Below are 23,505 nucleotides of genomic sequence, written 5' to 3' on the forward strand. Positions count from 1 at the left end.
CGTTCTTGTTGTCGTCCCGGTATATTTGGTACGCTCGAACCATATGCAAAAATAGGGCGAAACTCGTCGGCAACAAGACCCCGACCGCGGCAGCGGCCAGGAGGAGGAAGATGGGCTGCCTCTTATTGGGTTCGGGTCGTCGCCCGGAGCCGCCTCGCGCGAGACGACCCGGGTCGAGGGTGGGAAGGGAGGAGAGGGGATGGGAGGGGCGGTGGTGGAGGGAGGGAGGGGCGGCGGCGGCGCTGAGAGGGTACTTACTAACCAAACAGTATAACTTTTCCACAAAATGTGGCAAGCTACAGTTGTGGCTATGAGCTAACCTCACACTTTGATCTGTTCGCTATCTCTGGCAAGCATAGTACCAGTTTACTCCACTAAGTATGATCAATTATATGCAAGGCATCCAACAGTTACGATATAATCTTATTAGGAATTCCTTGTTCTGACAGAATGTTTCTTTTCTTATTGTAGATTTGATTTACAAGAGGGTTGAACATTGACTGTTCGGACTATTATTGCTGGGATTTTAAAGTCAAATTGCACCGAGAGAAATGGCCGAGTCTTCTCTTGTTCTTGTCATAACAAAGATTGGCGCGGCTGCGGCACTACAGGCTAGTTCAATTCTTGCAAACAGAGCAGATGCTGTGGTAGCAATCCCAAATGACATGATACTGATAAGAAATGAACTGGAGCTTATGCACGCATTTCTTATGGATAATCACAGGACAGGTGTGTCAGATCAAGTCACTGAAACTTGGATTGGTCAAGTCCGTAGATTGGCACATAACATGGAAGACATTGTGGATCAGTTTATCTATGTTGTAGGCACACATCATCAGCAAGAATCGTCATGGTTGGGTTGTGTGAAGAAAGTAGTCAAGAAACCTCAATCTCTATTAACTCTAGATGAGATTGCCATTAAAATTCAGAATATAAATCGAGAACTTCAACGACTTAAGCTAAGTAAGGACTGGACTCAACCAATATCAGGTGTGAGTGATTTTCCTGCAAAACACTATGACCTCCAGCATCAAGCATACCTTCCTGGTCATGATTTCTCGATTGCTGCTGATGAGCTTGTAGGGTTAGAAAAGAACAAAGAAAGCTTGATCAGGTCCTTGCATATGGAAGATTGCTCCAAGCTGCGGATGATTTCTGTCTGGGGTATGGGTGGTATTGGAAAAAGCACCCTTGTCACAAATGTGTACAGGGAGGAAGCAACAAGCTTCGAATGCCATGCATGGATTTCTGTGTCCCAGTCATTTGAATTGGTTGACATCTGGAAACAAATGTTGAAAAAAATTAATGTTCAAGACAAGCCAGAGTATGATTTTGAACATATGAGTAGCGAAGAGCTTCAAGTGAAAGTGAAGGAAATCCTTCACAAAAAGAGATATTTGATCATATTGGATGATGTATGGACATCCATAGATCTAATGAAAATTAAAGAGGTTCTTGTTGATGATTGCATGGGAAGCAGGATAATCACCACAAGCAGAAGTGAGGAAGTTGCTGCGATAGCGGATGATGGTTGTACTTTAAGAGTAGAGCCATTAGATCACCATGATTCATGGCGGCTATTTTGTAGGAAGGCATTTCCAAAAACTGAAAATCACATGTGCCCTCCAGAGTTACATCTGTATGGTGAAAGAATAGTGAACAAATGTGATGGTCTACCGCTTGCTCTTGTATCAATAGGGAGCATATTGTCCCTTAGAACAAAAATATTGTAGAATGGAAGCTGTTTGAGGATCATCTTATTTGGGAGCTGCACCATAATGAGAACCTCAACCATGTGGAGAAGATTCTGAATTTAAGCTACAAGTATCTTCCCAACTATTTGAAGAGTTGTTTCTTGTATTGTGCTATATTCCCAGAAGACTATGCTATTGATGCAGATTATTTGATTAAATTATGGATCTCTGAAGGGTTTATTGAACAAAGAGGGACTTGCAGCTTAGAAGTTGTTGCTGAAGGTTATCTTGAAGAACTCATTAGACGAAACATGCTTCATGTTTCAGCAAGGAACAGCTTTGGCAAGATTAAGTTTCTTGAAATGCACGATCTTGTGCGAGAGCTAGCAATATTCTGCTCCAAAAAGGAGAATTTCAGCATAATTTATGATTCCAGCCATAGAGTGGTACCGGCAGGATTGATTTCTCGTCGAATTGGGGTGCACAAGTGCAATGAGGACCTCACAACAAGAATAGATGTATCAAAGGCTCGGACCATACTTTGTTTTGACTCTACAATGCCATCAGCTCTTTGGTTCACTGTTCTAGAACATTGCAAGTATATTGCCGTGTTGGACTTATCATACATTGCAATTGAGGTTATCCCACATTCGGTTGGTGAGCTATTTAACCTCAAGTTTTTGAACTTAGATGTGACCCCAGTGAAGGAACTACCCAAATCAATTAGGAATCTTAACAAGCTTGAGACATTGAGTCTGGAAGATACAAACTGTTTGGTATTACCACATGGGGCTACAAAGCTTAAAAAATTGAGACATTTTAATATGTGGAAAAATCTGCGTGACTCAGAGTTGACTTTCAAGACTTATGAATCCACTGAACCGTTTGAGGGTTTGTGGTTTCTGAAGGAACTTAGGACACTGCATTCAGTTAGAGCTAGCAAAGTTCTTGTTGAAAAAATAGGGAACTTGTCTCAGCTATGCAGCCTTATGATTAGTGAGGTAAAAACAATCCATTGTGCACAACTCTGCAGCTCTTTATCAAAGATGGTCCAACTCCAGAGTTTGACAATAAGAGCCATTGATGAGAATGAGGTGCTCCAACTTGAAGCATTGACACTGTCAAACCCTCTTCAAACGCTTTGTTTGGAAGGGAAACTGTCAGAAGGAACCCTGAAATCTCCGTTTTTCTCAACCCATGGACATGTGCTTTTTGAACTATCACTATCTTGGTCTCAGTTCAGTGAGGATCCATTGCCGCTCCTCTCAGGGTTTTTAAAGTTGACCCATTTAGATCTTAGGAGAGCTTATATTGGGCAGAAGATAAACTTCGCGGCTGGCTGGTTCCCAGATTTGAAGGTGATGCGTTTGCGAGATTTGCCATGCGTCAATGAAATATGCATTGATGAAGGAGCTTTGGGCCGCCTTGAAGATATTATTATCCATAAACTTGTGGAACTTCGGGGCTTTCCTGAACAGCTAGAATACCTCAAATATGCACACTTTTCTGGCTTGCATCCTGATAATCAACAGCAAAGCTAGATCACACCCCGAAGGTTTAGATAAGGTTAGTCAAACTTCCCACCTCACATATTGTTCCCACTTTTTCATGCCTTGTGATGTCAAATTTGCCCACACGCACCAAAATTTCCTTTAATACAAGAGTTGACGATATTTTTTGTCTGCAGATCGGAAATAACACGAACATCTTTTCCAAGAATGATTTCCGGTTTTTGTCATCAAAGAGGGATCTATCTCAGTTGAGCGCTGGATAAATAATGTAAAGTTGTCCACTTGGTTTATCTCTTTGTCAAAGAGTGATGCCGCTGTTTTAAGTTGCAACTCGTGGCTACTTAGTTTGATTTCTAGTATGGATGAGGATGACTTGGGAAATGATAAGGATGCTGACCCCGCTGGCCCATCTGAAGCACCCGCGACCGGTATTTCTAGTATGGAGGTGGATTCTTCTGCACCATCTTCCTCAACTGTTCCAGGAAAGTCGGTACAGGTTGCCCATGTTTTATGCCCAGTCATTACACCATATAATGCTAGTCCGAGGACTCCGAGAGGCAGGGAGATTGTTGACAGGATTCGTAGAGTTTCGCCGCAGCTTGTGGGGACTCCGGCGTCGTCTCCAGGGGCTTTGGACGCTGCCCTTTCGTCGACACAGGTGGATGTGCAGGGGGCGCTGGGGGAGTGCTCTTCCCCACCCCGGCCTGCAGAGTCCTTGCAGGTGCAGCCGGAGGAGGGTGGGGCTGGTACGACGTCGCCGTCCCCCTCTTTCTCTTCTTCGACCCAGTTGGAGGGGGCGGCTGCTGCGCCATCGCCTCCCCTTGCAGGTGGTGTGGTGGTGGTAGAGGGGGCTGCTACATCGCCGTTGCCCCCTCCCACGGTCGCTACTGCGTCGACGTTGATGTCGGCGAAGACGGTGGGTGGACGCGACGGCATAGCGGTGGTGTGTGGGGCTGCTACATCGCCTTTGCCCCACACCACCGAGGCTTCGGCATCGTCTTTGAGAGGGGTGGGATTGGGGTCGGATGCTCCAGTGGCATGGTCAGCCCCGGTCCCCCTTCCTTCTCCGACGGTGGCACCCTCCACCTCGACGGATACCTTCTGCTCACCGTTGCCGGTTCTATCACCTTCTTCGCCCTCTACGCCTACGACCCCGACGACACCCCCTGTATCGCTGTCGCAGCGACATAGGGGGGCTCCGCCCACTCCTGTACCGTCGAGTGACTACCATGATGGGTACGTCACTCCGGTTAGGCGGAGTGGGAGGTTTGGGGTAGATGCGGATGGTGGGACGGTGACGGATGAGGATACCATGCAGAAGGCGATGCGCCGAAAGGCGGCGAAAAATCTCGACTTCGATGGTATGATTTCTTCTCATAAATCCAAATCTTTTTTATCCTTTTCATCACCAGTTATTTCTTCTAAGCTTAATTGTTTAGGAGTTAGTCTTGGTAGGTCAGATAAGGAGATTTCTGTTTCAACTAGAGTCTTGAAGCATATGGAATTTGATCGTTTTACGGTTATTCCAAAAGCTTCGACTAGGTTGGACTCCACTTACTTGGATGAGGATGAAGCGATTGCCACATCAGATGGTCAGCTTCTTTCTCATCTAGTTGGGGAGGTGTCAGAGGTGAGATTGGATGAGGATGACATGTACTCTTTATATGAATTAAAGGCATCTCGTCGGAAATCCAAATCTCCCTCACATAAAAAACCGCGGAAACGGTCAAAAATTCCCAAATATCCAATTGTTTCCCAATGAATGGCATGTTTGCGAATAGCAGAGGTCTTGGTGACTTGGCTAAACACTTACATTTTGCTGATTGCATTAGGGATCATAGTTTGGATTTTTTAGCTATTTCTGAGACGGGGCGACGGGATTTCTCGCAAAGTCTTCTCAACTGTATATCCGGTGGTATAGACTTTACTTGGTTATCCTGTCCAACCCGTGGGCGTTCCGGCGGTATCCTACTCGGTGTCAAAACAGACTCTATGGAAGTGTTAGCACATTCGGTTGGGGAATATCATATCAAATTCCACATCCGTAATAGAGCTGATAATTTCATATGGAGTCTTGTAGCCGTGTATGGTGCTGCTCAGGAAGCTCATAAGGCCGCCTTTCTTCGTGAGTTGGTGAACCTAGCAAAGGAAAACCCTCACCCAATTCTCATTGGGGGGATTTTAATTTGCTGAGATTTCCATGCGAGAAGAGTAGGGGCAGTTTTGACAATCATTGGCCTTTCCTGTTCAACGCGGTCATTGACAGCTTGGACTTGAGAGAGGTATCAATGACTGGCAGACAATTTACTTGGGCTAACAGTCTTCCGGAACCAACATATGAAAAGCTAGATCGCGTACTAATGGATACCGACTGGGAATTGAAATTCCCAATGGTGACGGTACGCGCGCTAGAACGTATTGTTGGGTTCTCGGATCATGCTCCCATCTTATTATCCAATGGTTTACCTAGACCTCCGACTAAACGCCGTTTCAAATTTGAACTCGGTTGGTTGAATCGAGAAGGTTTTCAAACCATGGTTAAAAAGGTATGGGAAAGACCGGTTGTGGGTGTGTCTTCGATACAGAGGTGGAATAACAAAATGCGTTCGGTACGCAAACACCTCGGTGGATGGGCACGTCATACAACTGGTATTCTTAAAAAAGAAAAGCAGCGACTTTCATCTATCATAGATGACCTCGAAGCCAAAGCAGAAGTCAGACCTCTCTCCGCACAAGAGATTGAGCAAAAAAGCCAATCAAATGCGGAAATTGCAAAACTACTGCGGGAGGAGGAGCTGAAATGGTACCAACGATCTAAGGCCCAATTTATTCTTGAAGGAGATTCGAATACAAGGTACTTCCATTGTGTTGCCAATGGCAGGCACAGGAAGAAACTTATTCGTACTCTTGTTCAGGACGAGGGCACGATTGAGGGTCATGAGCAGCTAAAGTCGTTTATCACAAATTATTATAAAGGGCTTTTTGGTGCCCCAGAGGAAAGCAATTTTTCGCTTGATGAGACAAGAACGGAGGATATCCCCCAAGTCTCGCATGCGGAGAATAATTTTCTCACTTCGCCTTACTCTGAGGAGGAAGTAAGGAAAGCTGTTTTCCAAATGGAGCATAATAAAGCCCCTGGCCCTGATGGTTTCCCAGCTGAATTTTATCAGTCTTTCTGGGATGTCATCAAGGATGACCTTCTTGCTCTTTTTGCGGATCTACATGATGGGCAACTAGAGCTTTTTAGGCTCAACTTTGGTGAGATCATTTTATTGCCCAAGGTTAATGAAGCAGAACGGATTCAACAATACCGTCCTATTTGTCTTCTTAACGTGAGCTTTAAAATATTCACTAAGGTTGCCACGATCCGATTAATTTCGGTGGCTGATCATGTCATTAGACCTTCTCAAACTGCTTTTATGCAAGGACGGAATATTATGGATGGGGTTGTTGTCCTCCATGAAACTGTTCATGAATTGCATAGAAACAAGTTGAATGGCGTCATCTTAAAGATTGACTTTGAGAAGGCCTATGATAAGGTTAAGTGGTCTTTTTTGCAACAAACTCTCGAATGAAAGGCTTCTCCGATGAGTGGCGTGCGTTAATCAATAGTTTTATCTCGGGTGGAAGTGTTGCCATTAAAGTCAATGATGATGTGGGAAAATATTTCCGGACTAAGAAAGGACTTAGACAGGGAGATCCATTATCGCCGATGCTATTTAATATAGTGGCTGATATGCTCGCTGTCTTGATTGAACGTGCAAAGTCTGAGGGCCAAATTGAAGGGGTTATTCCTCATCTAGTTGATGGAGGCCTATCCATTCTTCAATACGCCGACGATACAATACTTTTTATGGATCACGACATGGACAAGGCTCGGAACCTAAAGTTAATTCTTTCTGCGTTTGAGCTCTTGTCGGGTCTGAAAATTAATTTCCATAAAAGTGAATTGTTCTGCTTCGGCGAAGCCCAAGACCATGTTGCAGAGTATGCTGAACTGTTTGGCTGTGGCCAAGGCCAATTTCCAATTAGGTACTTGGGAATTCCGATTCATTATCGGAGGCTTACCAATGCTGAGTGGAAATTGGTTGAGGAAAGGCTTCAAATTAGGTTAAGTAGTTGGAAAGGTAAATTGCTGTCCTTGGGTGGAAGATTAGTACTCATAAATGCGGTATCGAGTAATATGGTACTCTATATGATATCTTTCTTCCAACTTCCCAGAGGAGTCTTAAAACGGTTGGATTATTTCCGATCAAGATTCTTCTGGCAAGGGGATTGCGAGAAGCGTAAATATCGGCTGGCTAAATGGAGTGTGCTGTGTCGGCCCAAAGATCATGGAGGACTTGGTATTCAAGATCTCCAGGTCAAGAATAGGGCACTTCTCGGTAAATGGTTGTATAAGCTACTTACCGAAGAGGGCATATGGCAAACACTCCTTAAGAGGAAGTATATTGGCTCAAAGGCTTTATCTCAGGTTATTTGGAGACCAGGAGATTCACATTTTTGGGCTGGTCTTATGGAAACAAAGAAGTTTTTCTTTCCATATGGTTCTTTCTCTATAAAGGATGGATCGGAAATTCGTTTCTGGGAGGATAAATGGTTGGGTAATACCACACTCCGAGAACAATATCCGGCTTTGTACAATATTGTGCGCCACAAAGGCGATACTATCGCCAAGGTGTTGGAAAATTTCCCACCAAATGTGGAGTTCAGAAGAAGTCTCATCGGTCCCGCACAAGCCTCTTGGCAGGATTTGTTACAACGTCTTGAGTTAGTTCAATTGACGCAGGGACCGGATGTATTTCGCTGGAATCTTACCGGAATGGTTCATTCTCAGTGGCTTCCATGTACAATGCTCTAATTCAGCCTAATATCCCGGTCGATAATAACTCGAAGGTTTGGAAGATGAAGATACCACCGAGAACAAAAATCTTTGCCTGGTATCTTCGTCGAGGGGTTATTCTTACGAAAGATAATCTTGCCAAACGCAACTCGGCATGGAAGTAAAAAGTGTGTCTTCCGTCATCGGACGAGACTATTAAACACTTATTTTTCCAATGTCGGCTTGCTAGGTCTATATGGTCAGCCGTCCAAATCGGGTCTACCTTATACCCACCACGTAGTGTTGCCAATTTATTTGGCAACCGGCTCAATGGTGTGGATGTTAGGTTTAAACGTCTTATTAGGATGGGAGCGATTGCAATTATTTGGTCGCTGTGGCTATGTAGAAATGACAAGATTTTCAATAATATTTCTTCTTCCTTTTTGCGAGGTCATCTACCGGTGCACGGCTTTACTTCGTTCATGGATACCGTTGCAGCGTGTGGAGCACCGAGACCTATTTACGGAGGTGTCTTCACGGTTGGAGGATACAGCGAGGGATATTTTCTCCCAACATGGGTGGCAGCGTGACCTTCGGCTAGACCCTCCTACCTAGTTGTTATTACCGTTTTTTGAACTATGTTTTCATCTTTGAACCCTTTTGTGTGGTTTTGTAACGGATTCGTGTGCGGCTGTGTGCATCTTAGTTATGCAGAGGCCGGGTCTATTGCGCAAGTAATAAAGAGCCCATTTTCAAAAAAAACTTAGTTTGATTTCTTTAAATTATGTAATATAAGGTGCACTGTCAGGGTTTTTTTGACCCTTTGCCCAGTTTTTACCCGTTCCCGGCGTTTCGTTTAGGTTTAATTTCCGTTTGTACTGAGCTTTGTTGATTCCATATACCTTAACGTCAGTTACTCTCTTTATCAACTGATGTGTAATAAGTAATAACGCATGGGAGTGATTGTCAACACCCGGATTTTTAAGTCCAGATGCATATTATGCCATTCATCGCAATCCCAGGAAGATTGTTTTTGTGAGACATAATAGTTGAATATCATAGGGTCATCATTCATTACAATACCAATAGTCATTACATAAAAAGGATCACATGATCCAGTCTCATTACAACACTTGATCTATCGATCATTACACAAATACGTAGCGGAAGCGAAGTAGTAGTGGACTATCTATTCCACAGGCAACGCTTGACGTTAGAAAAAGCTCCTAGTTGTCGTAGACGTCCCGTTGGCCGTCATCTTCATACTCGCTGTTCAGCTTCATAGTCTGGCCATTTGAATAGCCAGGGACATAGACGTGAGTACTTTCAAGTACTCGCAAACTAATACTAGGGTAAGCACTAACATTTCTATTGAGAGTGTTCTAAGCTCTAGGGTTATTTGCATAAAGCCAATTTTTAGTTCATAAACACTTTAGTAAAAGACTCCTCATGTGCTAACTAACTCAAGTGGGAACATTAGTGTCATTCCCACAACTTTGTTGTGATTCAATTCAAAGTCACCTTTCAAGTTCAATTCACAAGTCATATTTGATATAAATTTCTGATGACGGAACCATATGGCCTTTCCAACTGTCCATGACCGCGGACGCGGCTATTCGAATAGGTTTACACTCTGCAGAGGTTGCAAACTTGTGCCACAACATTTGATTGCATCCGTCAAGGATAACCTTGAATAATCGTAACTCAGTAAGCGGATCATCAACCGTTAACCTTTCACTTACACAACCTAGTATAGGCACCTCTCCCCATGAGATTGGCCTCCCGGTGATAGCCAACTGCTATCCCGGGAACTGCACAGGGCTTGGGTCGTACATTCACCTCATTTCACGTCATTTCACTTTTAACGGAGGCAGCCTCGGCATGACCTCTATGACGCTTGTTTAGAGGGAACCCATACTAAGATACATAAACTTCCAGTTAAGCCCTACCCATAATCAGGTATTGTGGGGGTACTCAAAAATTGGAATGGTATCGCATCCAAACCCAATCATCAGTTTTATGAAGTTCACCAATTCAATTCAAGTCACATTCACCTTCAAACTCTTTCAATGGAATGACTCATCATTCCAAGGTTTTTAAAGTCATTTCAAATCACATGTTCCCATCTAGAGTAGTCATTTTTAATTTAGCACTAGCAACTAAGTATGAGGGGTGCTAAGTAGTTTGCATTGCTTCTAGACTAACTTTGATGCTCTTGTACCAATCCAGTACTAACCAAGTGAATCATAAATTAAAAGTTAACTTTGGTAAATTAATTCCAATAAAGCTTGTAAAGTAAAAACTTGGGATAGGACCATTGAGCATAAAGTAAATTGGGGTAATGTTTTGCTCTTGTAGAGCTTTGCACTTTGCAAGAATATTAGCTTGCCTTGGTTGGGGTATTGATCAAAGTGGTCTTCTTCTCCTTGGAAGTAGACCTCCTCCTCCTCTTGATACTCCTCGGTAATCACCACACAAGTCTTAAGGCTAAACTAAGCACACACATGGTTCACACAAGTTATTCATTCATCATAACACTTATCAATAGGGGTTGGCTTGTGTGTTAAGAAAACTTGTAAGAGAGAAATAATTTCCTCTCATTGAATCTTTTTACAATTTAATTTCCTCAAATAATAATAAGGTATGAATTCACGTTGATCAAGTTCAACCATTCATATCTATCATTTGGGGAACATGATTTAAATGAGGTACTAACCTCATACCATTTAGTTCTTACTTTAACAACAATTTAATGTCTCTAAGTAATCCAATATGAGATGATATAGACTAAGTCAACACATCACTTTGAATTGCTTAGGACCATAATTTAAATGAGAGGGAACCTCTCATACTATTTGAGAAATTAATTTGGACAAGTTTAAAAGGGCTAGAAATAGCTACATAGCCATTCTTTTGCTCTAGTCCAAGATCATACAAACAAATATGTCATATTCTTACATATTCTGATAGATAATATGAAATGTGATTTTTCAGAGTTGGAATCACTCAAAAAGCATTTTTGGGTGATTTTTAATAAATGTTTGAAGTTGAAAAAGTCCCTGACTTGTTATTTTTGTTACATTAATTCTACCACGAATTTAGAGGTGGTACAAGTGTAGTTGTTTAGATAATTTTCTCAGCTTTCCAAATATATAAAAATTATTGAATTTGGCCCAGTAGATTTATTTCTATTTAACTTTGAAAATGGCATCAGTATGCAATTTGAATTAAACAGAATTTCGGATTTGAACTTAACGGGCTGGCGGGAAAATAACTGGGCCCAAATCATTTAAATGCGCACATGCCAGCCCACCATGCGTCCAGCACGCGTGGGCTGCCTGACAGGCGGGGGCCACTAGTCAGCGGGTGTGACTTACCTAAACGGTATGCAGAGCTGGGAGACGTTGGATCAGACGACGATCGAACGACGGAGCGTCGTCGTCGTCGGCGGCGAGAAGCAGGTGCGGGCACGGCGGAGGTAGGGGGTCGGCGGCGCTCCCGGGATCCGGTGATCGACGGCGATGGGCTGCGGCGACGTTGTGGACGACGGCGGACCTCCTCGAACAGATGGCGTCTTCTGGGGCAGCTCCTAGCTCCTTCTTCTTCTGCGGTGGCGCTACAGCTACGGTGGTGAAATTGGAGGAGGGTGGTGAGCAATGTCTAGCAGAGAGGTGGAGAGGAGGGGTTGTGATGAGAGGGGAAGGCGACGGTGTGTTGGATTGGGAGCGGGAGGGGCTCCTTTTATAGCGGCGGATGGTGGCCGTGGCTCGCGATGAGGTCATCGTCGACGACGCGGCTACAGGGGCAGGAAGGCACTGGCAATGACGCGCGCGTGTTGGCGATGTCATGGCGGTCACGTAGGGCTTGACGTCGGTGAAAACGAGGCTCTGGCGAGGACGGGCGCGTGACCGAAGCTCGCAGTACCGCGGCGAACGTCGGTGATGGCGTCGTCGCGTACGGTGTTCCCGCGGGCCAATGGAGTTGTCCCTCGCGTTGCTGGTGTCACGAGTGTCCTTCTGGCGCAGAGAGAAAGGGGAGGGGTCGACGGAGGTGACCAGACGACGTCGTGGCCGTGCGCGTCTGTGACGCTCACCATGCGCGCTCTGGCATGCGTGGGCGTCTCTGGGCGTGCACGTCCTGGCGCGTGTGGTGTAGCATTGGCTCGAGCATTGTGTCTGGCACGTTCAGGGGAGTGAGAGGAAGTGCAGAGACATGGTTTGGCATGCTGGATTTGATCAGGAGTGAGAGAGGTGGTGTGTGGCCATGTCATGCCACGGCATGGCATGGTTCTCCAATATTTTGCACAAACTAAAGTGTCTCCAGTACTGGGATGATGCAAGGTGGGAAAGAGAGTACTGCTGATGACCTAGGGTCGATGGTGTAGGCCTTTGTCCACTGGTTTTTAGAAGGTATGGAGTTGGCAGCTCAAGGCACACAAGGTGCTCGGCCAAATGGCCACAAGAACTCTACTTTGAAATTTTTGAATGAATTTTGGTGGGTTGCTGTCATATATTATTTGCAGTAGAATGGTGGTGGTGGTGGTCAAATTTGAAGTGGTTTGCAAAATTTCAAAATGCACCTAATGTTGAATCTGTTTCAATGTCTCTACTTTGCTTGATCACCATTTGAAATTGAGCAAGAATTTGCAGGGGTTGTTTTGGGAAAAAAATTTCACCTTGATGTTGTCTTGGATGAGGTGCAAAGAGTTGGCAGGGTTTAGTTTAGAAATTTTCCAAAACAGGGGCTCAAATAGGGCATCAGGCTAACTTTTGCCAAAATGACCATTAGTGCATGTGAGCTTGTTTTGATTTCAAATTTGATTCAATTTGAGTTTCTTTGATTCCAAAAGTTCTAATAAGTGTTTAGTAACCATTTACACCCAATGGTGCAAGCCAAAATGGTCTAGGTTAAGGATTTGCAAAAATGGTATAAACCATATGTGAGTGTTGGTTTGTTTTTCTCATTTCTTTTCTTCTTTTATTTTTCCTTCTTCTTTGTTGATCATGTGTTCATAGATTAGGGTTTTAGCACAATTGTAATCACACAAGCAATCATCATGGAAAATGCACACTAACACAATAATTAAAGGTGAGTTATATGCATAGCACTTGGAGTATTAAAAAGTTTTTGTTGGTTCTTGATTTTGCATTTTGGAAGCTCTCTTTCTTTCTTTATTGAAAATTTGGGATGTTACAAACCCTTCCCCCTTACAAAAGATCTCGTCCCGAGATCATAAAGAAAACTAGGTACTAAAAAGATCGGGGAATTCCTTCTTCATATCTTCTTCTCGCTCCCAAGTGGCTTCTTCTTCGGTATGATTGCTCCATTGAATTTTTAAGAACTTGATACTTCTGGTGAGGGTGGTCCTGAAAGCTTCTTCAAGGATGCGAATAGGAACTTCGCGGTATGTCAGGTCCTTGTTGATATCAACAGCTCTGTGATCGATGTTCTTGAACACTTCCGTCTTCTCCGGTACTTCTAAGCACTTCCGAAGTAGTGAGATGTGAAACACATTGTGCACAGCGGACATTTCATCCGGTAGTTCAAGCTGATATGAAACTTCTCCTCGGCGACTCAGAATTTTGAAGGGTCCGACATATCTGGGGGCGAGCTTTCCTCTGAGTTGGAATCTCTGCATTCCTTTGAGGGGTGAGACTTTGAGATACACAAAATCTCCGATGTCGAAGGTCATCTCTCGGCGTCTCTTGTCGGCGTAACTCTTCTGTCTTGACTGGGCGGTCTTGAGGTATTCATGGATCTTGTGAACCTTCTCTTCGGCTTCGCGGACAATATCGGGGCCGAAGACTTGACTATCTCCGACTTCCGACCAATTCAGAGGGGTACGACACTTCCTTCCGTACAGGGCTTCAAAGGGGGCCATTTGTAAGCTGGCTTGATAACTGTTGTTGTATGAGAATTCTGCGTAAGGTAGGCAGTCTTCCCATTTGGATCCATACTCTAGCACACAGGCTGTCAACATATCTTCAAGTATCTGGTTGACTCTCTCGGTCTGTCCGTCAGTCTGCGGGTGATAAGATGTGCTTAAATTCAGCCGGGTTCCTAGTCCTTCATGCACTTTCTGCCAGAATCTTGAGGTGAATTGAGATCCTCTATCTGACACTATAGACTTCGGGGTTCCGTGCAGGCTGACTATTCTGGAGATGTATAACTCAGCTAGCTTTGGGCCTTGGTATGTGGTCTTGACGGGGATGAAATGGGCGACCTTGGTTAATCTATCGACCACTACCCAAATGGAATCATTTCCTCTACTAGATTTGGGAAATCCTGTGATAAAGTCCATTCCTACAGAGTCCCACTTCCATTCAGGAATCTGTAATGGCTGCAACAATCCTGCGGGTCGCTGATGTTCTGCTTTGACTCATTGACAGATATCACACTTGGCGATGTAGCTTCCAATTTCTCGCTTCATTCCATGCCACCAAAATTGTTCCTTCAGGTCTTGGTACATCTTGGTTCCTCCGGGGTGAATGGAATACAGGGTGTCATGGGCTTCCTTCAGAATGACTTGCTTCAACTCTGAATCTGACGGCACACATAAGCGTCCGTTGTACCAAAGAACTCCTTCTTCATCTTCGGTGAATCCCGGTGCTTTTCCTGCAGCTATTTGACTTTTGATTCCATTAATGCTGGCATTTCCCTTCTGGGCTTCCTTGATTTGACTCATCAAAGTGGGCTGGAGCTCAATGCTCGCTAGGAATCTTTCACTGACTAGCTCTAGTCTAAACTGCTCAAACTCGTGATACAAACTAGGCTGTTCTATTGCGATCATGGAATTCAACTGACACGGCAGTCTACTCAGGGCATCCGCTACCACATTGGCCTTGCCGGGGTGGTAGTGAATTTCCATATCATAATCCTTGATTAACTCTATCCATCCGCGCTGTCTCATATTCAGCTCCTTCTGGGTGAAAATATACTTCAGGCTCTTGTGATCCGAATAGATCTCGCATCGATTACCCATGAGGTAATGACGCCAAACTTTCAAGGCTAAGACTACGGCTGGTAACTCCAAGTCATGGGTTGGATAGTTCTGCTCATGTTGCTTCAGTTGCCTTGATAGGTATGATATCACCTTGCCTTCTTGCATCAACACACATCCAAGACCAATCTTGGATGCATCACAATAGACGTCAAATGGCTTGGTGATATCGGGCATGATCAAAATTGGGGCTGTGGTTAATCTGCGCTTGAGTTGCTGGAAACTTTCTTCGCACTTGTCATTCCAGTCAAACTTCTTGTCCTTCTTCAACAGTTGAGTCATCGGTCTAGCTATGCTGGAAAATCCTTCAACGAACCTGCGGTAATATCCCACTAATCCCAGAAATGCACGGACTTCAGTCTGGGTGGTTGGGGCTTTCCATTCCTCAACGGTTTTGATTTTAGCGGGATCTACGACAATTCCTCCTGCAGACAAGATGTGTCCCAGGAATCCTACTTCCTTCAACCAAAACTCGCATTTGTTGAACTTGGCGTACAACTTGTGCTGCCTAAGAATTTCTAGGATAACCTCCAAGTGTTGTTCATGTTCTTCCTCGGTTTTGGAGTAGATAAGGATGTCGTCGATGAAGACAACGACAAACTTATCCAAAAAGTCCATAAAGATCTTATTCATGAGATTCATGAAATAAGCGGGGGCGTTTGTTAATCCAAATGACATGACATTGTACTCATACAGTCCATATCTGGTCGTAAAGGCAGTCTTAGGAATATCTGTTGCACGGATCTTCAGTTGGTGGTAACCTGTCCTAAGATCAATCTGAGAGAATACTTGGGCACCGGTCAGCTGATCAAACAGTTCTTATATCTTGGGCAAGGGGTATTTGTTTTTGATGGTGACATCGTTAAGCTTACGGTAATCCGTGCATAAACGAGTGGCACCGTCTTTCTTATCCACAAACAAAACTGGGGATCTCCAAGGCGACGCACTAGGTCGAATCAGACCTTTGTACAGCATATCATCCAGTTGCTTTTTCAGTTCCACTAACTCTTCGGGGTTCATGTTATAGGCTCTCTGGGCTATAGGTCCTGTTCCAGGGATTAACTCAATGAGAAACTCGATATCCCGATCTGGGGGCATACCGGGTAGATCATCAGGAAACACATCGGGGTATCGACAAACGATCCTGATCTGATCCAAGGTTGGCTTGGCTAAACTCTGGTTGCAGGTGAATTTTCTCGGTAGCCTCTCAGACACATGTTCTATTAGTATTCCGGTGCTACTAGTCATGGTGATGGCCTTCTTGCCACAGTCAATCAATCCATGATGTTTCGACATCCAATCCATACCCAGTACTACTTCCAAACCTTTTGTTCCCAGAACAATCAAATTGGCATAAAAATCTACTTCATGAATTCTGATGGGTACGTCTTTGCAAAATTTTCTAGCTTTTGTAGTTGAACCAGGTATTTGAACTATCATGACATGTTTCAAACTGATTGGTTGAATCTTACTAGTGCATGCAAAATCTTCGGTAACAAACGAATGCGATGCTCCGGAATCAAAGAACACTCTTGCGGGTATTGAGTTAACAGAGAACATACCCAACACCACATCTGGTGCTTCCTGGGATTCCTCGGCGTTCATGTGGAAGAGGCGGCCTCCACGGTTGTTCGGGTTGTTGGGGGTGAACTTCTTGTCGGTGGAGACACGGCGTTGCTGCTGAGCAGGTGTAGTGGTGTTGGCGGCAATCTTGGCTAACCTTTTGGGGCACTCATTTGAGTAGTGTCCCACAACTCCACATTCATAGCAGGTGATTGTGGCCTTGTCTTTGGGGGTAACAGGGATGGCGTTGCTCCCAGTCCTAGGTGCGGTGTTGGGGTTGTTGTTGTTGGGGGCTCTCATTGGGGCGCGGTTGAAGTTGTTGTTGTTGTGGTGGCCTCCTGGCCTAGGGTTTCCTCCACTCCGGTTCTGAAAACCCGGACGTGACATTGGTGCATTGGGCTTGTTGTTCCTTGGGGCAAAGCCTCCGCTTGAGCTGGGGCGATACCTTGGGGTATTGCTGGGCCCACTCTGATTCATCATGCGGCGCTTGCGGTTCTCGTTGGCTTGATGCATTTTGCCTTCCATTTGGATGGCGGAATCTACCAGGGCTTCAAGGTCGGCGAAGGGGATGTTGACTAGCACTGTTTGCATCTCGTCGTGCAGTCCGTTCAGGAACCTTTCCTTCCTCTTCTCGGTGGTATCGGTCTCGTCCGGGGCGTACCTTGACAGTGTGAGAAACCTGTCGCGGTATTCTACCACAGACATTCTACCTTGCTTGAGTTCACAGAACTCATCCCTCATCTTCTTTATCAGACCCGGGGGCACGTGATACTTGCTGAACTTGAGCTTGAAATCTTACCAAGTCATGAATTGTCCAGCGTTCATAGCAAGGGTGCTGGTCCACCAGGATCTTGCAGGTCCTGCTAAGTAATGGGTGGCAAACAAGACTTTTTCTGCGGCTTCAACTCCCGCAACTTCTAGATTGTTCTCCATAGTCTGGAGCCAGTCGTTGCAATCAAGGGGCTCTTCGGTCTTGCTGAACATTGGGGGGTTTGTGTTCTAGAAATTCTTGAGTTTAGACCCGGGGTGATCATGGTTTGCATGGCCATGGTTGTTGTTGGCAAGCTGTTGAAGTGCTGCGATGTTGGCCTGTCGTTCAGCTCTTTCAGCCTCTCTATCTTCCAACATGATTTGCAACATCTGCATCATGGCATCTTGATTCGCGCTACGGGTTGGAGGGGCCATCTGAACATTGAGATAGATCATAAGCTAAGAGGGAATTTTCTATGGCTTGTTTTGAGTAAGTTCAAATAGTTTAAATCTTGAATACTTTGTAATGTGGACACAAACAACACATTCATTCATTGCAAACAACACACATTACAAGTTAACACGCTAATGGTTTTAAGAACCATTTCTCCAAGCTACGATACATGGGACGGGATACAACTCACACCTACGCAAGTGAACAGGTGAATCTACTCCTCATCTACATCTATCGGGATGTAGTCATCTTCTCCGGCGTCCAGGAACTCATAGTCCTCCTCCTCAGTGTACTCATCCTCCTCGAAGTCGTCATCATCGCTTAGGAAGGCTTCTCCTCCCTGAACGTCTTCACCTTCTTCTTCCATCTCTCTCATCTGGTCCTCTTGGGCCTTGACAGTGGCCTCCGATGATACTATCTTTGCGCGGAGACGCGCAATGGTATCGTCCTTCTTGGCACGCTGCTGGCGGAGTGACTTGCGGTCCTTGGCAAGCATCTTGATGGCGTCGCCCTGCTGAGTGATGTGGGCGTGAGTCTGGTTGGCGTACACCCGAGCGTTGTCCAGCTCCTTCTGTGTCTGGTACATCATGAAGTCTATAGATGCTCCACGTGGTGCTTCAGCTTGGGGTGGGGCTGCATGTCCATGGGTTCTCCAGCGGAGTTACGCCTTGCTAGGTGAGCAAAGCGAGGGTCCTGGAGTGCTTCCCCATTCTGCCCGCATAGACGGGCAAGTCCCTCCTGAAGAGCACGAGCGAGTCCGTCCAGCCAGTTGCTCTCCCTGAAGGAGAAGAGGATCCTCTCAGAAGTAGGAGGCTCCATCTTGCCCCTGAGATCAGCGGTGATGATCCACTGCAGTTCACCTCCGGGGTGGTCGTTGACCTCGACTCCGTGGAACTCCGGGTGAGGGCGGTCAAGGTGATCCGACAGGGCGTTGAGGTCCCTTTCGAAGATCAAACTCCCGCCATTCCCCAGCTGGTAAAACTTGGTGTTGATTGGCTCCATATGAAAGTGAATTGGAGGAGTAAGTTAGAGAAGTGTGTCAAAATTTTATGTAGACTTTTAAAGAAGAGCATGACTTATCAATTTGAAAAGATCTCAAGGAAAAGAGAGTGAGTAATTTTGGTAGATATATTTACTTCCTTTGTTTGTGAAACTAAGATTTTCAGAACGTCCATTCTAACTAGGGTCTCCTAAGGTCAAACAATGGCTCTGATACCAACTTGTCAACACCCGGATTTTTATGTCCAGATGCCTATTATGCCATTCATCGCAATCCCAGGAAGATTGTTTTTGCGAGACATAACAGTTGAATATCTGTTATCACCAGATTTTGGTCAAATCAGGAGGTGGGCCGCGAGAGAGATGGGCTTGGAAGATTACACGTGGAAGATTTCTGAAGCGGCCTTATATGGAGAATTTGGGCTAGTTTACCCGTGTATCTTTTTATAGTAGATTGCGTTGTGGATTAAAAGTTAGAGTTTGTCTCGTGTACGGTGGGGATATTCCCACGGTAGAAAGTCCGCTTGACTATAAATATGTACCTAGGGTTTATGGAATAAACAACAACTCACGTTCAACCCCAAAACAAACCAATCTCGGCGCATCGCCAACTCCTTCGTCTCGAGGGTTTCTATCGGGTAGCGACATGCTGCCTAGATCGCATCTTGCGATCTAGGCAGCACAAGCCCCACGTTGTTCATGCGTTGCTCGTACTCGAAGCGCTTTTGATGGCGAGCAACGTAGTTATCATAGATGTGTTAGGGTTAGCATTGTTCTTCGTTTAAGCATGCTTACGTAGTGCAACCCTTGCATATCTAGCCGCCCTCACGCCTATCTCGGGTGTGGGGCGGCACCCGCTTGATCATTATTTAGTAGATCTGATCCGTTACGATTGCTCCTTGTTCTACAAGGATTAGTTTAATATCTCGCAATAGTTAGGCCTTACAAAGGGGGAGGATCCGAGTGGCACGTAGGGTGGCGTTCGCAAGTCCTAAACAGGATGTCCCGAGGAACAACTTCATGTTGGTTTTTAGGCCTTGTTTAGGATCGGCTTACGAGCACCTTGCGTGGCCGCGAGGCCCAACTCTGGAGTAGGATGATCCGATTATGCGGTGAAAACCCTAAATCGTCGTAGATCTCATTAGCTCTATCTTGATCAAGCAGGACCACCAAGTATTCGTGCACCCCGTACGAATCATGGGTGGATCGGCTCTTTGAGCCGATTCACAGGATAACCTGAGAGCCGATCGAGGCTCGTATTTAACGTTTATATGTATGCCCTGCAGAAACTAAGCGAGGCATCCTCATCACCTTCCCGACCAGGTATAGGTCAGGTGGCACGCCCTTGCACTTCGCATCGCCGCGTGTGACCGGAAGAGCATTGCGGGCCGTCGCTCGGAGGGGTCTCAGCCAGCCGCAGCTCTAGGCTCTTCCCGGCTCTACGGTGTTGACAAGGCCGCTGCCCGCCGGTGGGTTTTGGCAGTCAACACATTCTCGGCACGCCCGGTGGGACAATCGTCTACATCAACCACATCGCCATCTACATCCGAGATGGCGGACGGCACGCCGGTCACCTACGAGGAGCTGCTCCGACGAGCTCAAGAAGCAATACAACGAGATCAAGGCCACCCTCGAAGCCGACCTCATCGGCTCTTTTCGGAGAACCCGTTCCCATGGCATCGGATGGAAGGGATTCTCACCGCAAGGTGCTCTCGATGGGATAGACCTCTCGCCCCGTCGGAGGAACGCACCGGGGACCGCGGCAGGAGATCAACTACTTGGTGGCTCACTCGCTACATCGCCACTCTGAAAACTTGGTCAACGTGTTGGAGCGTGTCGCTCTGCGCGTAATCCAGGAGATCATGAGCCACCAGTACTCGCCGTCAGGACCAGCTCTCGGGACTCATCAAGGAGAGTTGCCATTCCAGTCCCGTCCACCGCTGCCATATGCGTTGGCAGCACCCGCTGAAGTGCCGACTACACCGGCATTCCTCGTCTACAAGATTGGTGGTGACCCTAGTGACTACCAGCTCTTAATGGAGGCGCCTAAGGAGATCCCTCAAGGATACGCGTGCACGTATGTGCCAGATTGTGGTGACTGGGCACTCACAAACCAGGCCACAACATCGGGGACTCCGGCGAAGACAGGAGGAACGTCAGCGACAGAGCTTGAGAAGCAGACGTGGCTAACTAAGTACGCCACACCGACGAAACTCCCGAGCCCAGCTCCTGCAGTTGGCTCAGAGCTGGAAAAGCAAACATGGCTGGCTAAGTACGCCACCCCGGCGAATCTTCAGAGTGCAACTCCTACGGCCAACACAGCGGATCAGATCAGTACCATACTGAGAGACCAGTTCGGCATGGTGCCGAAAAGAAGGGCAGTCGGCTATTCCAAGCCGTACCCCGACGATTACGAGATGATCCCGCTGCCACCTAAATATCGGCTCCCTGACTTCTCCAAATTCGAGTGGATCAGATGGCTCCAGCTCCATCGAGCACGTCGGCCGATATTTGGCTCAACTAGGACCGGCTTCGAGTGTCGGATCAGCTTCGCGTGAGGCTCTTTTCACAGTCCCTCACGGGATTGGCTTTTGGATGGTACACCTCTTTGCCAGGCAAACTCCATCCGAGTCTTGGAAGCAATTGGAAGAACAGTTCCATATGCAATACCATTCGGAAGCTTCCGAGTCCGGCATTGCCGATCTAGCACAACTACGTCGAAGCGCGGGAAACGGTGACAGAGTACATCCAACGTTTCAGGAATCTTAGGAACCGATGTTATTCGGTTCGTATAACTGAAAAGGAAGCGATCGAGTTGGCAGTAGCCGGCCTTGCAACACAGCTCAAGGACATGGCCTCCCAAGCAGATTATCCCTCGCTGGCGCACATGGTTCAGAAACTATCAGCATATGAACAGCGCCACCCGGACCTGTACCAAGACAAGTTCAAGCGTGCAGTAGTCATGGTCGATACAGAGGAAGATGAAGTGCCTGCGGGAGACCAAGAAATAGCAGTGGCTGAGTGGACTCGGGGAGGAACCCCCGTGTCCTGCAAATGGGTAAAGCCACCAGGGCCGCCCAGGGGATTTGATTTCGACGTGACCAAGACTGAGCAAATCTTCGACCTCCTGCTCAAGGAGAAACAGCTTGACGATTCCCGAAGGTCTCAAGTTCCCCACGGCGAAGGAGCTAAACGGAAAGCCGTACCGCAAATTCCACAACTCGCTTTCCCATGCCACCAACGACCGCCGGGTGTGGCGTCGGCACGTCCAAGCGGCGATAGAGAAGGGGCGGCTAATTTTCAACCCAGTACGCCATGAAGGTCGACACCCAACCCTTCCCCGCCGTTAACATGGTGGAAGTCACCTACCCTGAGGGTTGCCAGCCAGGTCCCTCGTTCAGCATCAACATGGTAGGACCTGGGAACCACTCTGGCAAAAATGGAGATGAGGGCAGCTGCTCTCATAGCAGGGATACAGAGGAGGCCGCTCCACGCGATCGGCTCCGTCATGATGGCAAGCGCTATGTCACAGAGGGAGAGGTGAAGAATATAAGATATCAGCGACTCCCTCTCGATCACCTCCTCAACAAATATGTGAGTCGAGTATGACCAACGCCGACGGTCCAATTATGATGATAGAGGAGATCGTCCGGCTAGAGAAGCCGGAAGATATCGTCGGCGAGGATCGCGATGAGGAGGAGCACAAGCGCCGTGCCACGGAAACATCAAGGGAGCAAGATGACAACGCCGGACATCGGGACTGCCCCTTCTTCGTACACTCGCTGGGATTCAGGAATGAGCCGATTGCCCACAATCGGCAATTGCCCGAATGCAACAAGAAGAAGAAGGGGGCAGCCAACGTGTCCGTGTTCGAGCGCCTAGGGCCTCTCCCGCCACAAAGCAAACGCGCCGAGTCACCTCGTTGGGCAGATCTTGAGGATTCGGAAGACGAGGGAGAAGTAGAAGAAGACAGTACCACCGGCCAAGGTGGTGCCCTGACGGACTCAGCCGTTCCCAAAAGCGCAGGGTTCAGCGATTGCGCAGCCTGGAGGAAGCCGAAAGGTTATACCTGCATACGCTAAGGAAGGCACGACCTGATCTGGCTGCAAAGGTTCAGCGAACCCTGAATGAAGAGGGTCGTCCACGGAAAATGGAGTGGCGCCCCAAACAGAGGAAAGCCGATGATGAGACATCGGCTGGCACAAACATGGTACTCGTCTTGCCGACAGAGCTTAGTGCTCCACGACTCTACGGTGCGCTCAAGGTGGACGACAGCAAGCGCATCAAGTCAGAGGTTGGGTTGGTTTTATCCAGCCTAACCGAATAGCAAGATTAAACCAATGAGCAAACCAGGCGAGGCTGATCCTTGTGATCGGCCCCAAAAAAAGTTTATGAAGGGACATTACAGGACCTTCAGTCAGCTCTCCAATGAATATGGAGGCCGATTCCAGCAATCGGCCAAAATTACTTTCACCACATGTTCTGCTTGCGTTCAGCACCGATCTACTGAGCAGTGGCCACGTCGGCGGACTAGAGTCGCGCATGGATTTTTGCGAAGCCGACGTACAAGTGCGGTGTCCTCGGCTATCCATACAAGCCGATATCCTGCAGGTCATCCGAGCAGGTATCGGCTCGGGGGGCATATAATCAGATGAACATGTGCAGATAAACATGCGAGAACATACGTGCAAGGAAACATTGGGGGCCGATTA

The 23,505-nt window shown here is 46.7% G+C and overlaps 1 pseudogene; it reads left to right on the top strand.

Moving 5' to 3' along the window:
* The first annotated feature begins 551 nt into the window (after positions 1–551).
* Positions 552–3,235, top strand: LOC124672051 (annotated as a pseudogene).
* Positions 3,236–23,505: the final 20,270 nt, after the last annotated feature.

This window comes from Lolium rigidum, chromosome 7 (assembly GCF_022539505.1).
Source record: "Lolium rigidum isolate FL_2022 chromosome 7, APGP_CSIRO_Lrig_0.1, whole genome shotgun sequence".
Classification (NCBI taxonomy): Eukaryota; Viridiplantae; Streptophyta; class Magnoliopsida; order Poales; family Poaceae; genus Lolium; species Lolium rigidum.